The 23,213-nt window shown below is 39.1% G+C and overlaps 1 protein-coding gene across 2 annotated transcripts in view; it reads left to right on the top strand.

Moving 5' to 3' along the window:
* The first annotated feature begins 1,216 nt into the window (after nucleotides 1-1,216).
* LOC141561180 (uncharacterized) overlaps nucleotides 1,217-23,213 on the top strand; it is a 47,808-nt gene continuing 25,811 nt past the window's right edge. For both annotated transcript variants that reach the window (XM_074300404.1, XM_074300403.1), the window contains exon 1: nucleotides 1,217-2,354. The gene's annotated coding sequence lies outside the window, so the exon portion shown is untranslated. The remainder of the gene's footprint in view (nucleotides 2,355-23,213) is intronic.

Below are 23,213 nucleotides of genomic sequence, written 5' to 3'. Positions count from 1 at the left end.
ACACATAATTCTCAAAGAAAACTTGGAAGGAAATCCCCAAAGAACTTATTTTACTGCATTATTTTTTTGGCCTACTGAAGTTAGGTGGCTTGATGGATAAAGCACCAGACTTCAGTTCAAATCCATCCTCAGATATTTACTCTTATATGACTCCTGGCAAAGCAGGGCATATCTGTGTATGCCTATGTAAAATCATAATAAGAATTTTACAGGCTTGCCATGAGAGGCAAATGAGGCTCATAAAACACATTGTAAATCTTAAAGCTCGAGGTATATACATGCTAGCTGGTGGTGATAATAGTAGTAATAATAGTTCTAGTAGTAGTTTTTCAGTTTGTCATTAGGTTTTGTTATATTCCCTAAAGTGTTTGTTTTTACAGATGGTATTTTGGCTAATACTATTGCCATGCTTTAAAAAAATGGAAGAACAAAGAAGATACCAGTGTGGTATAGTTGGCAAAAGAGTTCTACATTCAGAGTCATCCTGGGTTAAAATCTCAGCCCCACAGCACACTATGTGACTACAGAAGAGTCATTTTATCCCTCTGAGCCTCATTCCTTTAATTTTGATATCAAATTGTAAAGATAGTACAGAGATGACTGGATCTTATACAAATAGAAGGGACCTCAGAGGTTAGTGTAACTTCATGCTCAAAAATTAAAAGGGGCCTTGCAGCTTTAATACATATTCATCAACTAAGGTAAATCATTTTTGTGAACACAAGCCCTCATAGGCTAGTCTGCTGCTTACATAATTTCTCCAAGAATTTCAGCTCCTTCAGAACCTCCTTTTTCATCCTTTCCACTGGAAAGAAGAATCAAGAGAAAGCTTATTGACTTTTTGCATTGCATCAAGGATGAAACCCAATATGTGCCTAATTTCTTTGAAGGTTTCCCTATGGAAATTTGGGCTAATTTTCTTCTCTTCTGATCCTCACTCCTACTTCTAAACTATTATCTGGAAAAGCTCAAATGATTGCTCTCAATTTATATCTATTAATTTCAGCCAGCCTGCTTAATCTCCCCTAAGTATTCGTCCCTATCTTTAATTGTGTAGTAAAAGGTTTTGTCTCTTTTTGGACCTTTGGGCCTTGTCCTTTCTTAAATTTTCCATAAGTTAACCCAAAGTGCAGGAAGTCATTGTCTAAATAAAAGGTTCATAATCTTGTGTGTGTGTGTGTGTGTGTGTGTGTGTGTGTGTGTGTGTGTGTGTGTGTGTGTTGGACCCCTTTGGAAGTCTACTAAAGCCTTTGGACCCCTCAGATTTTTGTTAAATTATTAAAGGTGATATGTGTAAGATTACAGAGGAAATCAACTACATCAAATAGTTACCTAAAAACTTTTTTTTAAGTAAATGGACCCCAGTAAGTAAATAAACTCCTATAGTTTAACATTTCAGGGAACATGTGGATTGTGTGTATCCATACCTGATAAATCTACTTTGTTTCTCGCCTCTCATCTCTCCAGGGACATCCTGTACTAGTCTTTCTTTGGTCTTGTGCTGCAGTCTCCCTTAACCACCCTATACCTCCTTCTCATCTTCTCTCTGCTCCCTTTGGTGCTGCACAATTTGAATTCTTTGGAGACTAGCATCCTCTTACTGTAGTGAATACCTTAGGGCACTGACATGGAGAGGCAATGCCTTCTCTGCCTTCTGGGCAGAGACCTGAGAGGAGCAAGGATCTGACTACCCCTTCCTGTTCCCTTCACCCCTCCACACTAGCCTTGGTTCTCTTTAAAAGGCTTGGTCCTGTTTCTCTCCATCTCTTCTGATGCTTTGTTAAGATGGGGTTACTTTGGAATCTCAGGTGAAACAGATCTGAGGCCAGCCTAATTAATAACAGCAGTATTTACATAGAAATCGCCTAACATCTGAGTGGGGGTAGATGCCATTGTTAGGCCCACTTTACAGACAGTTCTGTGGTGGAGATTGAGAGGTTAATGTGACTTGTTCAGGGCTTCACGACTAGTCCAAATGTCTGACACAGGATCAGAACTGCTCTTCATGACTCACAGGTTCCATATTTTATCCAGAGTGCCACCCAGCTGACTCACCCAAGTGAGAATCTCATCTAATAACATCCCTCAGCAATTGGTCATCCAGCCTTTTTTTGAGGACCTCCAAGAAGGGGGAGAGGGGAATCCATTACCTCCTGGAGCAGCCTCCTCTCCTTTGAGAGAGTTTTAATTGTGAGTCATTTTTTCCTTGTCTTGTATCCATATCCACCTCTGTAGCTTCTCTCTATTGCTCCCAGTCCTATCACCTCAGACCAAGCAAAAGTTGAAAGCCTTCTCTCTTCAACTCCAGATTTGGAAGGCGGCTCTCATCCTGGGGCTGTTACTTGAGTAGGCAGGTAGGTCACATGATTCCCTTGTCAGCCTTACCTCTGTTGTATATAAAGATATATAACTTGAAATAGGGAGTTGGAATTTTCCAAGAATTGAGTTCAGAACACAGCTCTGCCTCTTACTGACTCTGACCTCATACAACTGCTGTGGCTCCTGGAAAAGTTATACCTAGTTACAGCTCTGCTTATTGGGCAATTTCTTTCCCAAGTCCTGTAATAATAGTGGAAGAATATTCATGTTAACAATTCCCTAAAACCATGCAACTTTTGTAAACTGGCCACTGAGAGCCAGTATACTTGATTACAGGGTAATATATTTTTTAATAACTACTATTTTTTTTGTTTTGAGGCAATTGAGGTTAAGTTACTTGCCCAGGGTCACACAGGTAGGAAGTGTCAGAGGTCAAATTTAAACCCAAGGCCTCCTGACCAGGACCAGTGCTGTATCCATTGTACTTCCTAGCTGCCTCTCTTTGATTAGCATTTTTTAATTCAAGTGATTTCATTATAGTAATACTGTTTATCATTGTGCTGAGAAGGGGGCTTTGGAAGGGTCTCCCAAATAGAGAAAATAACACTTGCATTATACCTTAAGGAGTACATAACTAGAAATAAAGGACTTAAAAAGTAGTAACTGACTTACAGGGCTTTGAGGTTTCCAAAGTGCTATATATATATAAAAAATCTCATTTGAGCCTTACAGAACTCATGTGAGATGGGTATGCTAGATATTTATTGTTTCAGGTAATACTGAGTCTCAAAGTTTTAAGTGATTTGTCTAGATTGAAATAACTAGTATCAGAATTGGGGAGGGGGGCATTTAGGTGTGTTCTTCGAGTACCTGGAGTTGGGAAAACTTTTCTGAATTCAGGAACTCAGACATACTAGCTGTTTTATCCTGGGCAAATCACTTAATGCTGTTTACTAGAGTTTTCTTCTCTGTGTAAAAAGAGCTGCAGATCTTTACTCCAGTATCTTTACCACAAAAATCCCAAAAGAGATCACTAAGAGTTGCACACAACTGACAAACGATTGAACATAATCCAAAGTTGAGCCAGATCTTCCTGATTCCAGGTAGTGCTCCATTCACTCTGCCATGTTGCCCTTTAGATATTATTTGATCCTCATGGTAATCTTGTGAAGTTGTTCATTTATATGGCATCCCCATTTTACCCTTGATAACTGCTGCTCAGAAGGCAGTTGCATTCAGTTGAACTTTTTTGGAGACTGAGTATTTTGTTTAGGCGGAAAGTGCAGTGACCACTGCTGATCTAGCCCTATTGCTGATTACCATGGGAGTGTTGACATACTGTTTCCAACTTGGCACAAGTTAGCCCCTCCTGAAGCAGTGTGGTGATCCCCCGATCTCAGGGGCTCATATACCAGTGCCAGCCGCAGTGTAGATACCCAAACAGCTTAGCACAACACAGCTCAGAACTACCGAGCCTTTGCAGTCCATCAGTCTCAGCCTTTCCAGTAGCAAGGCTTACTGGCATATGTGGCCAGAACTAATCTGACAGTATCCTTGTGGCTGAACAGTGCCCTCTTGCCTAAGAGCTTAACTTTCTAAAATACCTGGCAGTAATCTAGTTTTTCAGTTTTGATCCTCACTTAGGTCCTGATTTAAGCCATTACTTAGGGGTTAATGTTCCACATTGTGCCTACATCATTTGATTCTCACAGCTGACCCATGAGGACAGTAGGGCAGGGAGCTATTTTCCATTTTCTTGGGCAGAGCAGGTTATATCATCACAGACACAGATCTGGAAGAAACTGAGAAAATTGAGGCCCAGAGAATTTGTGATTGCCCAAAGACATGCAGATAGTAAGTAGCAGAGTAGGATTTGAACCTGGATTTTGAATTTCTCCAGGCAGTGTTACTGCCACTGTATAAAACTTCCTTTCAGGCAGAGCGAACCAGATTTCCTTAAACTAGCAGGAAACAAGAAACAGTGGATAACCCAGATGGAGCCAGAGGGGCTTGATTTCTTACCCTCTCAGGAATGAGGAAATGGTTGACACCCTCCTTGCAGGCCCCCCAGCAGGATATAGTTATACTGGGAGCAACCATACATGCTAGTAATTAAGATACATTAAAGTGCCAAAATGAATAGTGGGGCCCCAGGGCAAACCCCAACTCGAGATGAATGTGAGTAGGTTACAAGGCTGTGGGAACTGTACCGTGCATAGTTTGTAGCATTAAAATAAGCAATATGAAAATCCCACAATGAGTTCAAACCCAACATTTGCAGAAAAAAAAAATTTGATCTCTACAATTCAAGTAAATGGATATCTGAAGTTGTGAATTCTGTTTAGCAACTTAGATCCCTTCAGTTTTCTTTAGGTGGAATCTTTATTTTAATATTCTTTTTGTTATTTTGAACTTGATGAAACACTTTGGGTAGCGTAGTACTACAAAGTACAAAGATCATATCAATATCAATCAAAAAATAATTATAGATAGCATTATGTAGGATCTTATTTGTAAATAAGTGCTTTATAAATAACCATATTTTTAACCCTCAAAACTATATGGTCTTTGTACTTTGTAGTTCTACGCTACCCAAAGTGTTTCATCAAGTTCAAAATAACAAAAAGCATATTAAAATAAAGATTCCACCCAAAGAAAACTGAAGGGATCTAAGTTGCTAAACAGAATTCACAACTTCAGATATCCATTTACTTGAATTGTAGAGATCAATTTTTTTTTTTTTCTGCAAATGTTGGGTTTGAACTCATTGTGGGCTTTTCATATTGCTTATTTTAATGCTACAAACTATGCACGGATTTGAACTCCTGGCTTGTTGCTCCATGCTTGCCCTATGAAGTCAGTGCTAATAATATCCCCATTTTACAGAAGAGAAAACTGATGCAGACAGGATTTAATTGACTTGTCTCAGTTGAGATCGATTTTGAGCTTGCATTCTTCCGGACTCTAGGTCTAACATTTTCTCCAGGACATCAAGGATATGTGTCATCAATCTGTGAGAGCCAGGGTTGACAAAGCTGTGGAGATGATATAATTAGAGCACACTTTGTTTTTTTTTCCAGTTAGGAGATTTTTCTGGTATTGCTGCCTTCTCCCTCTTCTGCTTTGCCCTCTACCCCTCACCTCTAAGCTTCTCTGAGTCAGGCAAGTATTTATTTGTTCCATCCTAAGGACTCTGCTGGAAAATCTTAAACGCCATCCCCAAAAGGGTTAAATATTTCTTAGCTGAAGCATGAGTCATTTGTCCCTGATTTAGGAGCCTGGCTGCTTAGAATCACGTATTTCACTGGAGTAGTTCCTGGAACAATCACTCCCTGCTCACGTCTCAAATACACTGGCTGGCTTCGTCAGAAATGGAGTAAAAGGGGAAAAAAAATCATCTCTGGAAATGGAACACCTTAGTTTGCCCATGTTTGCAAGGCCCCTTTGGGGAGGTTGAGTCTGACTCATTCAAGAGTATGCACAAGTCATTTCTTACGTACAATTAAAGTCGGAGCAGGGCCATAATAGGGTATATGTGTTATTTTTGTCTGTCTTTATTTTGTGTGTGTGTGTGTGTGTGTGTGTGTGTGTGTGTGTGTGTGTGTTTAAATCTCTAGATCCCTTTCTTGAAAGCCAAATTCTGAAAAGATAAGTGAGAAGTATCCATTCTTTATTCCTCCACTTGAACTTGAATACTTTTGTTTTTTATGTTTTCAAAGATTCCTATTTCAAATGAATGGAAAAAATGTTACATTTTCTTGCCCAAAGAATAGAAAAAAGATTTCACATGACACTGAATCTTTATTGTTTTCCATAAGTGGGTGAGGTTAAATAGGCTCTGATAAGGATTAAATGTCCTGGTGCTGTCACTTCTGACTTAGTGACTTTGAGCAAGTCATCCTGTAAGTTGGCATCTCAGTTCCCATTGAAATAGGATCTCTAAAGTCTCTTCCAGCTGTCAGTCCTGTAAGGGTAGTTCATACAGTGAGCCATTTCTGTGCTGTGTGTACAAGCTTTGTTTCTGTTGGTGGGGTGGGGGGAGGATGCTCTGGTTCTGGCTCTGCCTCAGATTTCCAAGCCCACCAAATCCTCTCTTAAGTACTGCCACATACCAAGTGGGTTTGATGCTTGAAACTCTCAAGAAAGATAAAGTGGAACTAGCAAACATAGACATCCTGAGATAGAAAATGAATCGATCCCTGTTCTAAAGAAACAAATTCTAAGGAGGCAAGGACTATTTCGTTTTCTCTCATTGTAAACCCAGTGAGTAGCTCATAGAAATATATTTTGATAGAATGATAATGGAATAACATGTATCCACGTTGGTAAGTGAAAAATGCATACAAACTAGCTAGAATTAGAATTTGGGAGTCAGGGTACCTACCACTAACAAGAGAAAAATCAGGAAAGGCCTTAAAAGGAGATTAAGGACACTTAGACTGAGCCTGACCTAGAGGTTCCAAAAGCCAAGGCAGGAAGGGGAGAGCACTGAGAAAATGGAGTAGGGGAGGATCAATTTTTTCAAAAGCCCAGAGAATGTTTTGGATAGATAGTTTGGGACCACAAGCATCAAATAGGCTAGCCTGACTGAAATGAAGAGTATGTATCAGCATCACAATACCAGAATAAATATTGGAATAAGTGTGCACAGCAAAACTTAAGGTAAGTTTAGGATAGTAAAGGAAATCTTCCTTCACACAGCTAGTAATCAACTTGTACAATTTGTATATAAACTATATATAAAATCGTTTTTATCCCCAAGAAGTAGTATAAATAGGAAATGTAGGTGGATTCCAAAAAACCCTCAGGCAAATTCATGAATGATAAGAGCCATATTCTAGATTTTCCCCCAAAGCCTTTAAGGTGATTCTTTACAGAACATTTTCCTCACAACTAATCTATATAGTAAGTAGCATAAGCCTTATCTCTATTTTACAGATCAGGAAATAAACTCAGAAGTCAAGTAGCTTGTCTGTTGCCACAAGAATCATCCAGATTCATCTATGGAGTCATTTTTAGCTATTACTGGGTTACCTAGATCTTGGGTCTAAATCAGTATGGCAGCTACTATGTTTTAAGGTTCCAATAGCCAGCAGACATCATTTAGACCTTTATTCCAGCAAAAACTTACTAATGCCCTTCCCTTAGAAAGCCACATATGGACAAGTAGCTCTCCTGTTGATGATAGTCAATGAAAAGGAAAAAAAAAAAAAAAAAAGTTGATTTTCCATTTCCTTTCCTTGGCCTGCTTGAAATATTGCATCATCTTCTGGGAAGTCTCTCTCCTTCTCCAAATACTTAGTTTGTTTGCAACCTCCTTGCCCCTGAAATACCCCTCTGTGAGCTTTCATTCCTTTCATAAGCCTACCCTTTCAGGCTACTGAGCAAACAAAGCATGTCCCATCTAGCCTCAGTTTTCCAGGCAAAGCTTGGCCTCCAGCCCTTTCCCAGTTGTTCCTAACGTGTAAGAGGGCTAAGTAAACAATAACTATAGGAAGAAATGGCTCTCAGACAATTTCTTTTTTTGAGACCATTAGAGAAAAAGAATTTAAATTCTCTATATATAGACATAGATATATGTATATGTAATATACCATGTGCAATCATATTATACATGTGCTTGCATCTTTATGCATTCATACACTTATTCATACACTGTTATTTTTCTGAATGATACATTTATAAAATTTTGAATTTATATCCACACAAATATACATGCATATATACAAATTATATATGTACAATGTAAAAATACATGACACAGATGAACATATACAGTATGTAGATGTGAGGTGCCACAGATGGTGCATTTGCAAAAGCTGGGGAATTATTGTCCTTTCAGGTATAACTATTCACAATTATACCAGAACTTTACAGAACATTTTCCTCACAACTAATCTATGTAATAAGTAGCATAAACATTATCTTTTTTACACATCAGGAAATAAACTCAGAGGTGAAGCAGTTTGTCTAATTGCCACAAAGTATGTGGCTGGTAAGAACAGACTCTTGACTCCCAAATAGACTCCTGACTCCCAAGGTGAAGTGCTCCTTAAACTACCCCTTGATAGTCCCAGCTTACATTCCAGGTATTTTCTACCAATAAAAGAAGATAGCATGAAATGGGGTTCCCATGCTTTATCCAAGTTGAAATCTCTTTTTTCATACACATATCTCCAGAAGTGCTCATCCCTTTAGATCTCCAACCAGAACTGATGCTCAGGGTTCAGTCTGATTCTGACAGGGGCACTGTAACATATGCCTCAGGGAATATTTTTGGAAATTCCATTGGATGAAAGCTTAAACCGTCTAGCCCACTTCAAACCTAAATCAGAATCTTCCTGCTACAAGTCCTAAGCGAAGAGGAATTTGTGATCTTTAAAGAAGCCACATTTGGACAAATGAGTGTTTAAAAAAAAAAAAAAATCCAAGAGCTAAAATGTGCCTCTGCAACATCTATTTTTTGCTTCTAACTTACCTTTAGGGTCCCAGGAGAACAAGGCTAATGTCTCATAAGATAACCCTCCACATTCCTGAAAATTACTCACACTTCACCCCTACCCTAAGTCTTTTCTCATTTATGCTAAATATTTTCAGGATTTTTCATTTTTTTTCAGTAATTTTCATATATCATGATATCAAAGTATCCTGGGCACTTTCTTCTGGATGGTCTTCAAATGATCAATGTTTTCCTAAAATGGGTGTAGTCTGTACGGACAGACTAGTGGAATTTTCACCTCTTTTCTTCTAGGAAAAAAAAAAAATGGTTCTTTTCAGGCAACCTGCAATACATAGAGGTTATTCATTGACTCATGGAGTTTTTGCTGTGCACTAAAACTTCCTAATGTCATGATAACAATATCTATGTAATATTTATATATTTGAGGTTTTCAGAGCACTTCACAAATACTATCTCATTTTATCTTCACTACAATCCTGAGAGATAGGTACTGTTATTATCCCTATTTTAAGTGGTTCAGAGGTTAAATGACTCACTCAAAAGTCAAGTACAACTAGTAAGAGTCTGAAGTTGGATTAAAATTTGGGTCTTCCAGCTGCAAGTCCTAGGTTGTCCACTGCACCACCTGGCTGTCCACTGTCATGTAAACAAGTCATTGAGTTATGCTTTTCCTACCTGCATTCTTTTGAACCCAACTGTAAGACTATATTTATCTCTATTAAATCGAATTAGATCTAGCCAAATGTTCTAGGCCAGCAAGATCTTTTTAGCTCCTTCTGGTTTATTTCCCTCAAAGCCTTGTGTCATCCAGCAATTTGTTAAGCATGCCATCTATGTCCTTGTTGGTGGTTGTTCAGTCATTTTTTAGACCTGTTGGATTCTATGATTCCATCTGAGTTTTTCTTGGCAAAGATATTGGAATGGTTTGCTGTTTCCTTCTCCAGCACATTGGGAGGAAACTGAGACAGAGTTAAGTGACTTGGCCAGGATCACACAGCTAGTTAGTGTCTAAGGATAGATTTAAACTCAGATTTTCCTGATTCCAGGCTTAGTACAGCATCCATTTTACCTCCTACTTGCCCACGGATAAAAATGGGTATCAACCATCATAAACTGCAATAAGATTATACAATAATCAATTTTGATGCATGTAGCTCTCTTCAACAATAAGTTGATTCATACCAGTTCCAATTGTTCAGTGATGAAGAGAGTCATCCACACCCAGAGAGAACCATGGGAACTGAGCATGGTTCACAGCATAGCATTTTCACTCTTTGTCGTTTGCTTGCATTTTTTTTTTTTTTTGCTGGTTTGATTTGATTTTTCTTGTGCAGCTCTATAATTGTATAAATATGTATGCATATATTAGATTTAACATACATTTCTACTATGTTTAACACATATTGGATTACTTGCCATCTAGGGGAGGGTGTGGGGGAAGGGAGGGAAATTGGAACATAAGGCTTTGCAAGGATTAATGTTGAAGAATTGTCCACTGATATGTTTTGAAAAATAAAAAGCTTTAATAAAGAAAAAAAATTTCAACAATGGCTAGGTGGTGCAGTAGATAGATCACTGGCCTGGAATCAGGAGGACCTGGCTGTGATATCTATTGTCTTTGTGACCTGATCAAATCCCTTGACTTCAGTGCCTTGGTTAACTTTTCTGGACCATAAATCTCAAAGGATGTGCTTACTTGAAGGTGCAGGAATTCCCTATCTCAAGAAAACCCAGCTCCAGTTCCTGTCATTATTATCACTGTCATTGCTATGACAACTGACTTGGTAGATATGGTATGCACAACTTTATCTCTACACTTTTCATTTTGACTCAAAATTCTTTTTGACTAGGACAGCTGGTGGTATAGTGGATAGAGCACCAGGCCTGGAGTGAAGAAGATCTGAATTCAAAATTGGCCCCAAACACCAGTTGTGTGATCTTGGACAAGTCATTTATAATCCTGTTTGCCTCCATTTTCCCATCTGTAAAATGACTTAGAAAAGGAAATGGCGAACCACTCCAGTATCTTTGCCAAGATAATCCCAAAAGGAAGCACGGAGAGTTGAACATGACTGAAAAACTTCTAAACAGCAATTCTTTTGACTCCAGACATATTTTTACCATTCTTTGTTGGATAAACTCCATCCCTACCATTACTGTATATTAAGGTGTGGTCATTTGCTAACCAAAGTAATATTCAAGGCTTCTGAGGATGCCATACAAACAGCTGGTGCTTTGTAAATATATAGGGACAGAAGTGGTTTGAGTCATTTTGAGTTCAGTTTCAGTTTATCAGAATACTGAAGGATGTGATTAAAGAGTTTGAGAACCTGCCTGATTCTGGTTTTGTTGGGTTTGTTTCCCAGCCTTTCCACTTAGTAGTCCCAGATAGCTGGAATTTGAAATAATCACTGGTTAACTGTGTCGCTAAACTCCAAACAGAAATGTGTGATCCTGGATGAGCCACTTAACCTGTCTACCTTAGTTCCCTTAATTGTAAAGGAGGCATAATAATAATACCTATCTCCTAGATTTGTGAGTTCTCTAAGGCCTTGGTTGATTCATCTATGAAATGGGAATGGAAATTTGCATTATGCAGGATACACAGATTTATGAGAATGAATCACAATGAATGTCAAAGTGTTTTGAAAAGTTAATAGCACTGCAAATTTATTATGTAAGTCTGTTGACAATTTAATCAGTTTAGAACTAGGTGGGTCTGACTGAACATTTTTTTTTACCATTAAATTAATTTGGGACATCATCTTACTGTAACCTGAGTAAAGAATTTTATTTTAGGAAGACCTGGGTTCAAACCCTGCACTCTGATGCTCTCCCAGTCAATTGTCAGATCATTTAAACTCCTAAGCCTCAATTCCCTTAATAAAATGGGGATGATCATAGAGTATCTACTTCATGAGATTGTTATTAGGCACTAAAAAGATGATGTATTTTAAAATCACTTTGACAATCTTTAGAGTGCCATATAAATGTAAGATATTATTAACCAGTAAATAGATTGTAAGCTCTGTAAGGGCAGGGATTGTTTGCCTAGTTGGATACTAGCAGGCACAGAAGATGGAATACTAGATCTAGTGGCAGGATGGACCTCATTTCAAATTTTGCTGCAGACATTTGTTTAGCTGTGCAGTTCTTGGGTGGCTGTTAGGATTACTAGGTGAGAACTCAGGTTGTCTGGACAATGACAAGGTGAGAATTCAGGTTGTCTGGACAATTACAAGGTGAGAACTCAGGTTGACTTGATAGTTCTCTGGCTCAGATTATAAGAGGAGCAAGCTCATTGGTTGGAGTACTTCTTCCCAGAAGCCCTTGCATTATCCCATACCCATTCTCTGGGAGGATAAAAGAGGCAACATTGGGCCTGGACAGGCAGTCTGGACTGGGGAAGGACAAGAGCTGGAGGAGATTCAGAGCCAGGATTCAGGAAGAAGAGGCTGGCTGGAAGCTCCAGAAGCCTCCCAAGAAACCTGCTCATAGAGGAAAAGATTATACAGAAAAGAAACCTCCTCCCAGAGAAGTATTACAACTGAGAGACGATCAGAACATTACATAGAACAACAATAAAAAATCAATTCAAGAAAGGACATATAATAGTAAAAGTTATATTCATGAGTATCCATCTTTTCTTTGCTTCCTTGTAGCTTGTTCTTTTGTTCTTTGCTGTGCACTTTTTTTACTTTATTCTTTTTTTCCCCTTAGACTCCTCACTTCTCCCAAGCAGGCTATAGTTAAGCACAAATATGTTCATATATACATACACACATACATACATATCCACCCTTCCATCCCCAGTCCAAACTGCTTGTCCAGGCCCAATGTTGCCTCTTCTATCCTCCCAGAGAACGGGCGTGGGATAATGCAAGGGCTTCTGGGAAGAAGCACTCCAACCAATGAGCTTGCTCCCCTTATCAAGTCAACCTGAGTTCTCACCTTGTCATTGTCCAGACAACCTGAGTTCTCACCTAGTAATCCTAACAGGTGGCCACTTAAATCTCTGGTCTGCCTCAGTTTTCTCAAGGAGGAAGAGGAAGGAGAAGGAAAATATTTATATGGTACCTTCTTGTGTCAGGTACTTTACAAATATTGTTTCATTTGATCTTCACAACAATCCAGGAAGCTTGGTGCTATTATTATCCCCATTTTATGGTTAAGGAAACTGTGGCAGATGAGCTAAATGACTTGTTTGGGGTCTCATCAGTATTTGAGCTCATCTTCCTGATTTTGCTGTCCTGACAATTGGACCTGTATCCACTGCTGCTGCCTGCTTTGAGGGTATGTATACTCAGAGAGTTGGTGTGAGGCTAAAATGAGAGGGTATTTTAAAGCACTTTTCAAATAAATGCTTGCTGCTATTATTTTTGTGTCCCTAGCAAATAACACAGTGCCTGGACCTAGGAGACAAATACATGCTTAGTAAATGTCTTGCTGTGCCACTGAATGTATCATGATGGAGAGGGCATCTTCATTCTGGGAAGCCAAGCTCATTTTTAAATTCAAAAATACATGACTCCCCACCCGTTGGTCAAGGTCAGCAGACTAGAGATGGGGAACATACTGCTGTTTGTGCTCAGCAGGAAGGGAAGCAAAGGCAGAAGGGCATGAGAATTGCTCCACACCTTCCTTTTCCTGATTTCATCGACCTGGAAGTCTTGTCTCTCCTTTCCCCCTTCTCTCCCATCTGGGAAAACAAAACAAAACAAAACAAAACAAAACAAAATCCTAGCCAAGTCCACAGACAAAGGTCTATTCCAAGCTGCAAGGCTTGATTTGACATTTTCCACCAGCCTTGATAGGCACTGTACTAAGGGACCTGGAATTGGTGAGAGCATTTTAAAGGTTTTTTATAGATAGGCTCAAGAAATGCAAATCATTAACCTTATGTTTGAACTTGGGCTCATGTGAGTGAAGTTTTGTCTACAGACATTAAGAGCTAAGTGAAAAGCTTATTCATACACACAGGCAGTTTGTTGAATCATTCCTTCATTCTGCAAGAATGCATTAAATACCTACTATGTGCCAGATATTGTGATGGCTGGAGGATACAAAAATTAAGCCATCCCTGCTGTGAGTAAACTAAACTGAAACTGTTGAAAGCAGTGGAGGAGGGGGGTAGAGGAGGAAGAGTAATACAAATTATTTTTAAATTACACACACACACACATATATATATATATATATATTGTGTGTGTGTGTGTGTGTGTGTGTGTGTGTGTGTGTGTGTGTGTGTGTGTGTGTGTGTGTAAAACGCCTTAAGAGTCTTTTTCTGGTGCTAGGGATGTCCTGCAGCTTGCTGCCAGGTCCTTTCCATCATGGAGGATAATAAAATGGAAGAGCTGGACCAGAAGGTCTCTCGGGTCCTTTTCATCTCTAAGGATGCAGAAGAGACGCTCCTGTTCCCCTCTGCCCCCTCCCCAGGAAGGCCGCAGCATCATTATCCCTCCCGCAGGGACCACAGCAAGTCCAAACAGAAGTCTGCTAAGGGCCGGCCAGTCTCAATGGGCTTGACCCAAAACTCAACAATCTTGTAGAAACTGGCCTTTGCCTGGGGAGCTTTGGAACTGCTGCCTATGGCTGGGCTATTGTTTCCAGAAGGAAGGGGGGCGGGGGGAAGTAGGGAGCCAGCGACCGCCAGGAAACAGAAACAAGTAACAGACTTCTTCCTCACGCGGCTACTATGTAATCGGGCTGTCTCCTGGCCCCGCTTCAAGCTCGGTTGCACCTGAGTGCTGCGCGCACGATGTTCGGAACTGTACGTGCAGGCCGGGGACAGACAACCGGGCGCTGGCTACTCCCAGGCTCTCGGCCACTTAGATGCCATTTCAGAAACAGGCCTTTTAGGAGAGCGCTGTTTTCCGCTCAGACTCGGGCGGCTAGCGAAACCATCAGCATACACGGAGCTTGGTGACACTGAATGTAGAGAGCTGGGGAGCTTCCCGTCGCCAGGCTGCGGGCGACTTCTCCTGGGGACCCAACGGCCCGCGCAGCTGGCTGCCTCTCGGGAGCAGCCCGAGGGGACAGCGCGAGGCAAAAAGGTGCCTTTACCTGGCGGCGGCAGCCTGGAAGCCAGGAAGTCTTGAGGCTGGATACATACTCTGCGGCACTCCTAAGTAACCACGAGGAAAGCATTTATTAAGCACCGAATGTATAATCCAGGCAGTGTATGTTCCGAATTTACATTATTTGTTCCTCAAGAATCCTGCTGGTAGGGGCTATTATTATCCCCTTTTTACTGTTGAGTTAACTGATTCATTCATCAGTTAAATAGCTTGCTGATTACTGTCAGTTAAATAATTTAATGATTCCTTGCTGATCAGCTTCAGTGGAGGAAGTTTCCACAAGGATCTAAATAACTTTGGAGATGATAGGATCATAGAACCGAGAGCTGGAGTGAGTCATAATAGTTCCAGTTTTCCCACTTACTTCCTGTGTCATCTCGAGCAGGTCATTTATTCTTTAAGAGCCTCCATTTCATCTATAAAAGGAAAACTGTTGGCATAAAATATATCTCAGTTCCCCTCAAGCTGCGGTCCTGTAATCCAGCATCAAGTTATTCCAGGGGTTCCTAATTTTTTGTACCACAGACCCCTTCTCAGAAAAATGTTTTCAAATGCATAAAATTCAATAAGTACAAGAACAAAGGAAGGCAATGCCTTGGAAATACAAGTACTAAAAATATTTTTAAGAAAACAAGTCCATGAGTCACAGGTTCAGAATTCCTGGTCTAGTCCAATCTTACAGTGGAGAAAACTGGGGCCAGAGGAGTTGCTCAACTAGTCCACAATCACCCAAGGAGTACCGTGGCAGCAAAAGGGTTCAAATCTAGAGTCCTTCACTCTAAATCTGGGCATTCAAACCCACAGGTCAGATTTTCCACCAAAGCCGATGTAGGATATCCAACAAGAGCTACAATTCACTGCTCCTTTGGTGAGACAGAATGGGAGATACAGAAAGAAGTCAATTATTGTCTTCACACTCAAGCTCTTGGCCTTGGACAAAGGCCTGGAAACGGGGCTAAGGCAATGTTTTTTAATGACTCTAGAAATAGTGAATGTTGCAACTAGATTGTGTAATGGATGGATAGAACACTGGGCCTGCAGTAATGAAGACTCACTCCACTTTCCACTTCCTGAGTTCAAATATAGCCTCAGACGTTGTCCAGCGGTGGGACCCTGAGCAAATCACTTAACGGGTTACCTCAGTTTCCTCATCTATAAAATGAGCTGGAGAAGAAAATGGCAAACCTCTCCAGAATCTTGGCTAAGAAAACTCAAAGTGAAGTCACAGAGTTGGACACAACTGAAAAATGACCGGCAAGAAATACTGAAGGCTCTCCCCCCATTTTCCTTTTTCTCCCTCTTGACCATGACGACTTGAACCTCTGTTTCTTGCTCCTCTTTGGTTCTAAGAGGTAGAATAAGGAGAATTCATGTGACATTTTATAGAATTGCTTATCTATAATGGGGTAACTACTAATTTCTATGAAGGAAAGAAGGAATATGCCCTAAATAAAATTGTCAGTAATTTGCTAAGGAAGACTAGAGAAACAGACATTTTACCCTGCTTTTTGAACAACTAATTTTCAGTGAGTCAAGCACTGGTTCTGAAATGAGAGGTGCTAGGTTCAAATCCCACTTCTCAGTCTTTCTTTTGTGATCCTGAGTAAAGTTATTTTCCTTTCGGAGCTCTGATTCCTCATCTATAAAATGATAGTAGACTGACTAGATGACATCTGAATTCCTTTCAAGTTCCAAATCTATGATCATATGATTCGAATTAGGGGTTTCTAAAACATGGAAAGAGGAAGTTTTTTTTTTTTTTTTATGTTTGGAACACTCTGGTTCTTCATCCCCTATCCCATGTCCACAAATTCTCCCTCCTGCCTCCTGATTTTCAATAGTATTTCATTTTTCCAAATATATGTAAAAATAGTTTCCAATATATATTTTTGTAAAATTTGTGTTGGAAGTTTTTCTACTTCTTTCTTCTTCCTCCTCCCTGAGACAAGAAGTAATCTGATCTAGATTAAATAGCATGCAATCCTTTTAGATGTATTTCCATAAGAGCAATTTGTAATTATGCTCAAAAAGTTATCAAACTGTGCAAACCCTTTGACTCAGCAGTGTTTCTATTGGGCTTAAAGGAGGGAAAAGGACCCACATGTGCAAAAATGTTTGTGGCAGCCCTTTTTGTAGTGGCTAGAAACTGGAAACTGAATGAATGCCCATGAATTGGAGAATGGCTGAATAAGTTATGGTACATGAATGTTATGGAATATTATTGTTCTGTAAGAAATGACTAGCAGGATGAATACAGAGAGGCTTGGAGAGACTTACATGAACTGATGCTGAGTGAAATGAGCAGAACCAGGAGATCATTGTACACAGTAATAATAATATTAATGATGATCAATTCTGATGGATATGGCCCTCTTCAACAATGAGATGATTCAAACCAGTTCCACTTGTTCAGTGATGAAAAGAGATATCTACACCCAGAGAGAGGACCGTGGGAGCTGAGTGGGACCACAACATAGCATTTCTACTCTTTCTATTGTTTTCTTGCATTTTTGTTTTCCTTCTCAGGTTCTTTCTTTCTTTCTTTCTTTCTTTCTTTCTTTCTTTCTTTCTTTCTTTCTTTCTTTCTTTCTTTCTTTCTTTCTTTCTTTCTTTCTTTCTTTCTTTCTTTCTTTCTTTTCTTTCTTTCTTTCTTTCTTTCTTTCTTTTCTTTCTTTCTTTTCTTTCTTTCTTTCCTTCTTTCTTTCCTTCTTTCTTTCCTTCTTTCTTTCCTTCTTTTTTTTCCTTCTTTCTTTCTTCTTTCTTTCTTTCTTTCTTTCTTTCTTTCTTTCTTTCTTTCTTTCTTTCTTTCTTTCTTTCTTTCTTTCTTTCTTTCTTTCTTTCTTTCTTTCTTTCTTTCTCTTTCTTTCTTTCTTTCTTTCTTTCTTTCTTTCTGCCTGATTTTCCTTACGCAGCAAGATAACTGTATAAATAAATACATATATTAGATTTAATATATACTTTAACATATTTAACATATATTGAACTACCTGCCATCTAGGGGAGGAGGTGGGAGGAAGGAGGGGAAAAGTTGGAACAGAAGGTTTTGCAAGGGTCAATGTTGAAAAATTACCCATGCATATGTTTTGTAAATAAAAAGCTATAATGATAATATATATATATATATTTCTGTATTTGTCATTATATTTAAAAATCAGATCAAAAGGAAAAAAACAACCATAAGAAAGAAAAAAATAAGAAAGTAAAAATATTATGCTTCGATTTATATTCAGTTTCCATAATTCTCTCTGAATGTAATTAGCTTTTTAAATCCAAAATCTATTGAAATTATCTTTAATCACCACATTATTGAGAAGTTGATCATCACACAATCTTGTTGTTATTGTGTACCATGTTCTCCTGGTTCTATTCACATCACTTAGCATCAATTCATATAAGTCTTTTCAGGCTTTTCTGAAATCAGCCTACTCATCACTTCTTAAAGAACAATAATATTCCATTACATTCATATGCCGTAACTTATTCAGTAATTCCCCTATTGATTGGGCATCCACTTAATTTCCAATTCCTTGCCATTACAAAAAAAGCTGTTACAAATATTTTTGCACATATAGGTCCTTTCTCCATTTTTTATTATCTCTTTGAGATACAGAACTAGTAGTGAGACTGCTGGATCAACCACTTCCACATTCTCAGCTTTGATTGGATGGAGTGAAAGGGAGACAAGATAAAAATAAAAATAAAATTTCTTTATCTCTGGGTCAATAGGACAGCATAATTTTAAAGATGAGAACAAAAACTCTAGGGAGAAATGATTTGTCCACAGTCATACCATGCAACAATCAGTCAAGAAATAGCAGTATTAGAAGTGACAGTAGTAGGAGTTGTAGCTGTTAACATTTCTAAAACATATATAACATTTGCTCTGTTCTAGGCTCTATCCTAAGCACTTTACTTCATCTCATTTAATTCTCACAACAGCCCATTTTACAGGTGGGGAAACTGAGGCAAACAAAGGTAATGAGACTTCCCCAGTGTTGTTCATATTTTAGTGAGTATCTGAAATCAAATTTGAATTCAGGAATTCCTGACTTCAGATTCATTATTCCATCTCCTATTAGTCATACTTTTATTCAGTCTTTCATCCATTTATTCAACAACCAACTATATATAGCAAGGCACCATATACCTGGCACTGAGAAAAGTAGTGAAGAGGATGTGGAAGAACCATACCCTACCTGCTAGGAGCTTATAATCTAATTGGGGGGGGGGTAGAATTAATGGATATTCATTCATTCAAAATCTATTCAACAAACACTTGTTAAGTAGGTTGGGGGGAAGAGAAAGGAGGACATAGAAACTCAGCTTTTTCCTTACCAATCTTATTGAGGATTAGAAGATTAGCATAAGAGAGTGTGACTATCACTTGTGTGACCATAGAAGCTATGTGCCCAAAGGAAAGCTAATTAGCTCCATGATGAGGGATGCCAGCTAAAAGAAGCATCCCTGGCGTGCCTGGCAGGCTCAACAGGACCCACATCCCTCCCTCCTCTGAAAGTGAAGGATTTGACCATCTCTTCCAATTATGTGAAAGCCAGGGTAGAGGGCCTGCCATCAACTTCCATCTGCCTGTACATATCCTGTGGAAATTTACAGGCCCTTCAGCATGGAAAAATACAAAAAACACTGAAGCTTAAGATTCAAGACCAACGCACAGGCCCCAATACCAAAGAGCTTTAGAAACGGATATTTCAGTTGTTTTTCCCAATGTAAACGTTCCTAACACAAGGCATTGCTATAGCACGTCCTCAATAGTGAATGCAATTGGAAATGCTGGATATGAACATAGATTCCCCCATTCAAATAAATACTCACTGTACCACTCACTAGTGTCTCTGGCCCTCAGTTTCTTCATCTCTAAAAAGAAGGTATTAGACTATAAGACCTTCTATTTAAAATATATGAATTTATGGATCCCTCCAAGTCCAAGGCACTTCCACAACAACATTTTGCCTCTATCAGAGGGGTTAAGGAAAAGTTGAACAATGGGATCCACCACTGGTTGATTTGACAAGAAAAGGGCAGCTTCATCTTCTTTTCTAGGTATCAAGTGTCTTTGATGGAGTCCAGGGAAGAAATCCATTGATTTGTAAATGCCAGGGCTGGCACCAGGAACAGTGAGCCCATGCCTGTGTATGTCTTCCAGTCTCAGCAGAACTGAGAAGTGCAGGTGTCAGATAGCTCTACCATGCCAGAGAAACTTCCTCACTTCCACCTCTGAATTTTTCATGCTAGAATCATTCACTGCCTCTGTGGCTTCTTCCCAGAAGCTCCATTTTTTGAGAGTAATAGCCATGGGTCCTCTCTAGGCTGCACTACTGATTCTTCAGATTTTCTCTACCACTCTTTCCTTCCTTTCAGGTAAGTCTCATTTCCTTTCCTGTACTCCTTAGCTTCCTTTTTTTCTCCTATTAGAGTGAAAGTTCCTTGAGGGCAGTGAATTTATTTCTGCTCATATTTATATTTCCAGTTTAGCATGGTGATTGGTACATAGTAAACGCTTAATCCATGCTTCTTAGATTTGAATCTAACTCCCAATCCAGATTTATTCCTCACAAGAGCCCTATGAGAGGTAATGTAGAAAAATGGCACTTCAAATACCTGAGATTCTTATCTGCAATCAACATTCAGTTTCCTCAAACCCTTGCTTCCTTCTTTAAATCCACCATCACCAAGGCAACAAAAATGAGTCTAGGACTGACTGCCCTGGCCATAATGTCCCCAGCCCACTTAGGACCACAGGATTTTAAAATTGGCAAGAGACCTTAAGAACAGAGTGTCTGTCATTACTCACATGATGTTCCCTCTCCCATCTAGAGATGTTTATACTTTTCTGATTCCTTCTCCTCCTCCCAGTTACCACTGCCCCTCCTTCCCACAACTTGCATTTATTTTGTAAAGCTGTATTGTAGATATTTATTTATGCACATATTGTCTCCCACTGCAGAATGTAAGCTCCTTGAAGACATGCTTTATTTTCAGCTTTGTTTTTGTATCTCTAGCTGCAGTGGAAAGAGATCTGGGCTTGGAATCAAAAACAGTTCAAATTTGAACTCAGATACTTATGAGCTAAAACAACTTGAGTGAAATACTTAACCTCTATTTACCTCAGTTTCCTCAACCATAAAATGAGGATAATAAGTGCATTTACTTCCCAGAATTGTTTTAAGGATGAAATATAATTAAAAAAAAAAAACTTAGTACAGTGCCTGGCATAATATTTGATACCTAATTATTCTTTCCAGTGCCTAGAACAGTGCCTAGGATTTGGAAGGTGCTTAATAAAAACTTGATTGATCATCTAGCCTGAATATGCCATTATGCAGATGAGGAAACAGAAGTTTCAGGATGAGAAATGACTTACTTCAAAAATCACACAAATAGCAGGTGACAGAGCTAGGATTTGAGCTTAGATTTCTCTCTCTCTCTTCTTTCTTTTTCTCTCTGCTCATTGTGTGTCTTTTTGTCTATCCCTTTCTCTCTGTTTCTTTCTTTCTCTCTCACTTTCTGTCTGTCTCTTTATTGCTCTCTCTCTTCTCCCCTTCCCTCTCTCTCTTTCCCTCTCTTTGTCTCCCTCTCTTCCCCTTCTGTCTTTTTTTCTCTTTCTGTCTCTCTGTCTCTGATTCTCTGTCTTTCTCTCTGTGTCTCTTTCTTGTTTCTGTCTCTCCTTTCTCTCCACTTCTGTTTCTGTCTCTCTTTTTGTCTCTGTCTCTCTCTCTCTGTGTCACTATTTCTCAAATTAAGTTCTTGAAGCCTCCATATTTTCCAGTTCCAAGTTCAGTTTCTATAACTAGATTATGCTGATTTTTCATATTGAGAAATACTGAGACAGAAGGTTGGGGAAAAGATTGGGGTCAGAACAAAAAGTTCTTGAATTCAATCAGTAAGTATTTATAAAACACTTACTTACTATATGTCAGTTATAGGGAATACAAGTACCAATAGTGAAACAATTCCTGTTTGCAATGAGTCTGTATTCCATTGGAGAAATAACAAGTAAATACACACACAGAGAGAATAAATATAGAGTTAACAAAATAAATTTGTACAAAATAGTTAAATATAAGGTAGTTTGGGAGGCAGGGCATTAGAAAATTGTCAGCTGCTTCTGGAAGGAAGAGAATCCTGTGAGGCAGAGGAAAAGAGGAAATGCATTCCAAGCAACTTCCAGGTTTAGCCAGAGCAAAAAAGTGGAGGTGGGAGATGGAGGGTAATCTTAGGAACAGAGAGAAGACCAATTTAGTTGGACTGAAGAGGTTGGGAGGGGGAATAATGTCCAATGAGGCCAGAAAGGACTTGTTATATAAGACTTCAAAAGCCAAAAATGGGGGATCACATGATCAGATCTATGCTTAAGGAAAACTACTTTGTCAGCAGTATACTGAATGGACTGGAGTGATGAAAGACTTGAAGTGGGAGGACCAACTAGCAGTTTGCTGCAATGATCTAGGTAAGAGGGATGGGGAACTGAACTAAGGTGGGAGATCCTAAGAGATCCAGATCTAAGAGATATGGCAGAGGTAAAAATGACAAGATTTGGCAACTGACTTGATATTGGGGGTAGACAGAAATAGGAAGGTTTGGGGAGCAAAGAGTTTTAGGAGAAAAGATAATGAGTTCAGTTTTCCATATAAGTTTCTGATGCCTTCTGAACGTTTGAATTTGTCATTCTTGTGTTAAGAATATATTCCCTTGCCTCTATTGTCTTTTTTGGAAACACATTTCCTTCAAGGTCTTCAGGTTCTACCATTATATTATTATTGTTGTTCAGTTATGTCTGACTCTTTATGACCTCATTTTGGGGTTTTATTAGTAAACATACTGGAGTGATTTGTCATTTTCTTATCCAACTCATTTTACAGATAAGGAAACTGAGTTGCCTAGAGTCACATAGTATCTGAGGCCATATTTGAACTCAGGTCTTCCTGCCTCCAAAATTGGAACTTTATCCACTGCCTTACTTAGGTGAGCCTGCCTTTATGACATCTTTCCTAATTTCCCTAGAAGCCCCACCCATTCCTTTTGAATCTTCTAGGCCATCAGTATGACTTCATCTAGGTGCTTGTTATTTCATGACTTGTATTGTAGGTTGTAAGTTATAGATTCCAGGGAATTTAGGAAACATCTAGTCTAATGTTCTCATTTTATAAAAGAGGAAATTGGTTTTCGGAAAGGGGAAGTAATTTGCCTAGATTTACACATGTAGCAGCAGAGCTAGGATTCCAATTAACGTCATTTCTTTAATTCTGTCATAAGATATAGTCTCTGCCACTGATACAAAAATAAATGTATCACAAGCAAATGGATGCCTACTTGGTGCATATTTGTTGTAGGTAGAG

Source organism: Sminthopsis crassicaudata, chromosome 3, assembly GCF_048593235.1.
Source record: "Sminthopsis crassicaudata isolate SCR6 chromosome 3, ASM4859323v1, whole genome shotgun sequence".
Lineage (NCBI taxonomy): Eukaryota > Metazoa > Chordata > Mammalia > Dasyuromorphia > Dasyuridae > Sminthopsis > Sminthopsis crassicaudata.
The sequence above is the reverse complement of the archived record's forward strand: the minus strand, read 5'-3'. Positions and strand labels throughout refer to the sequence as shown.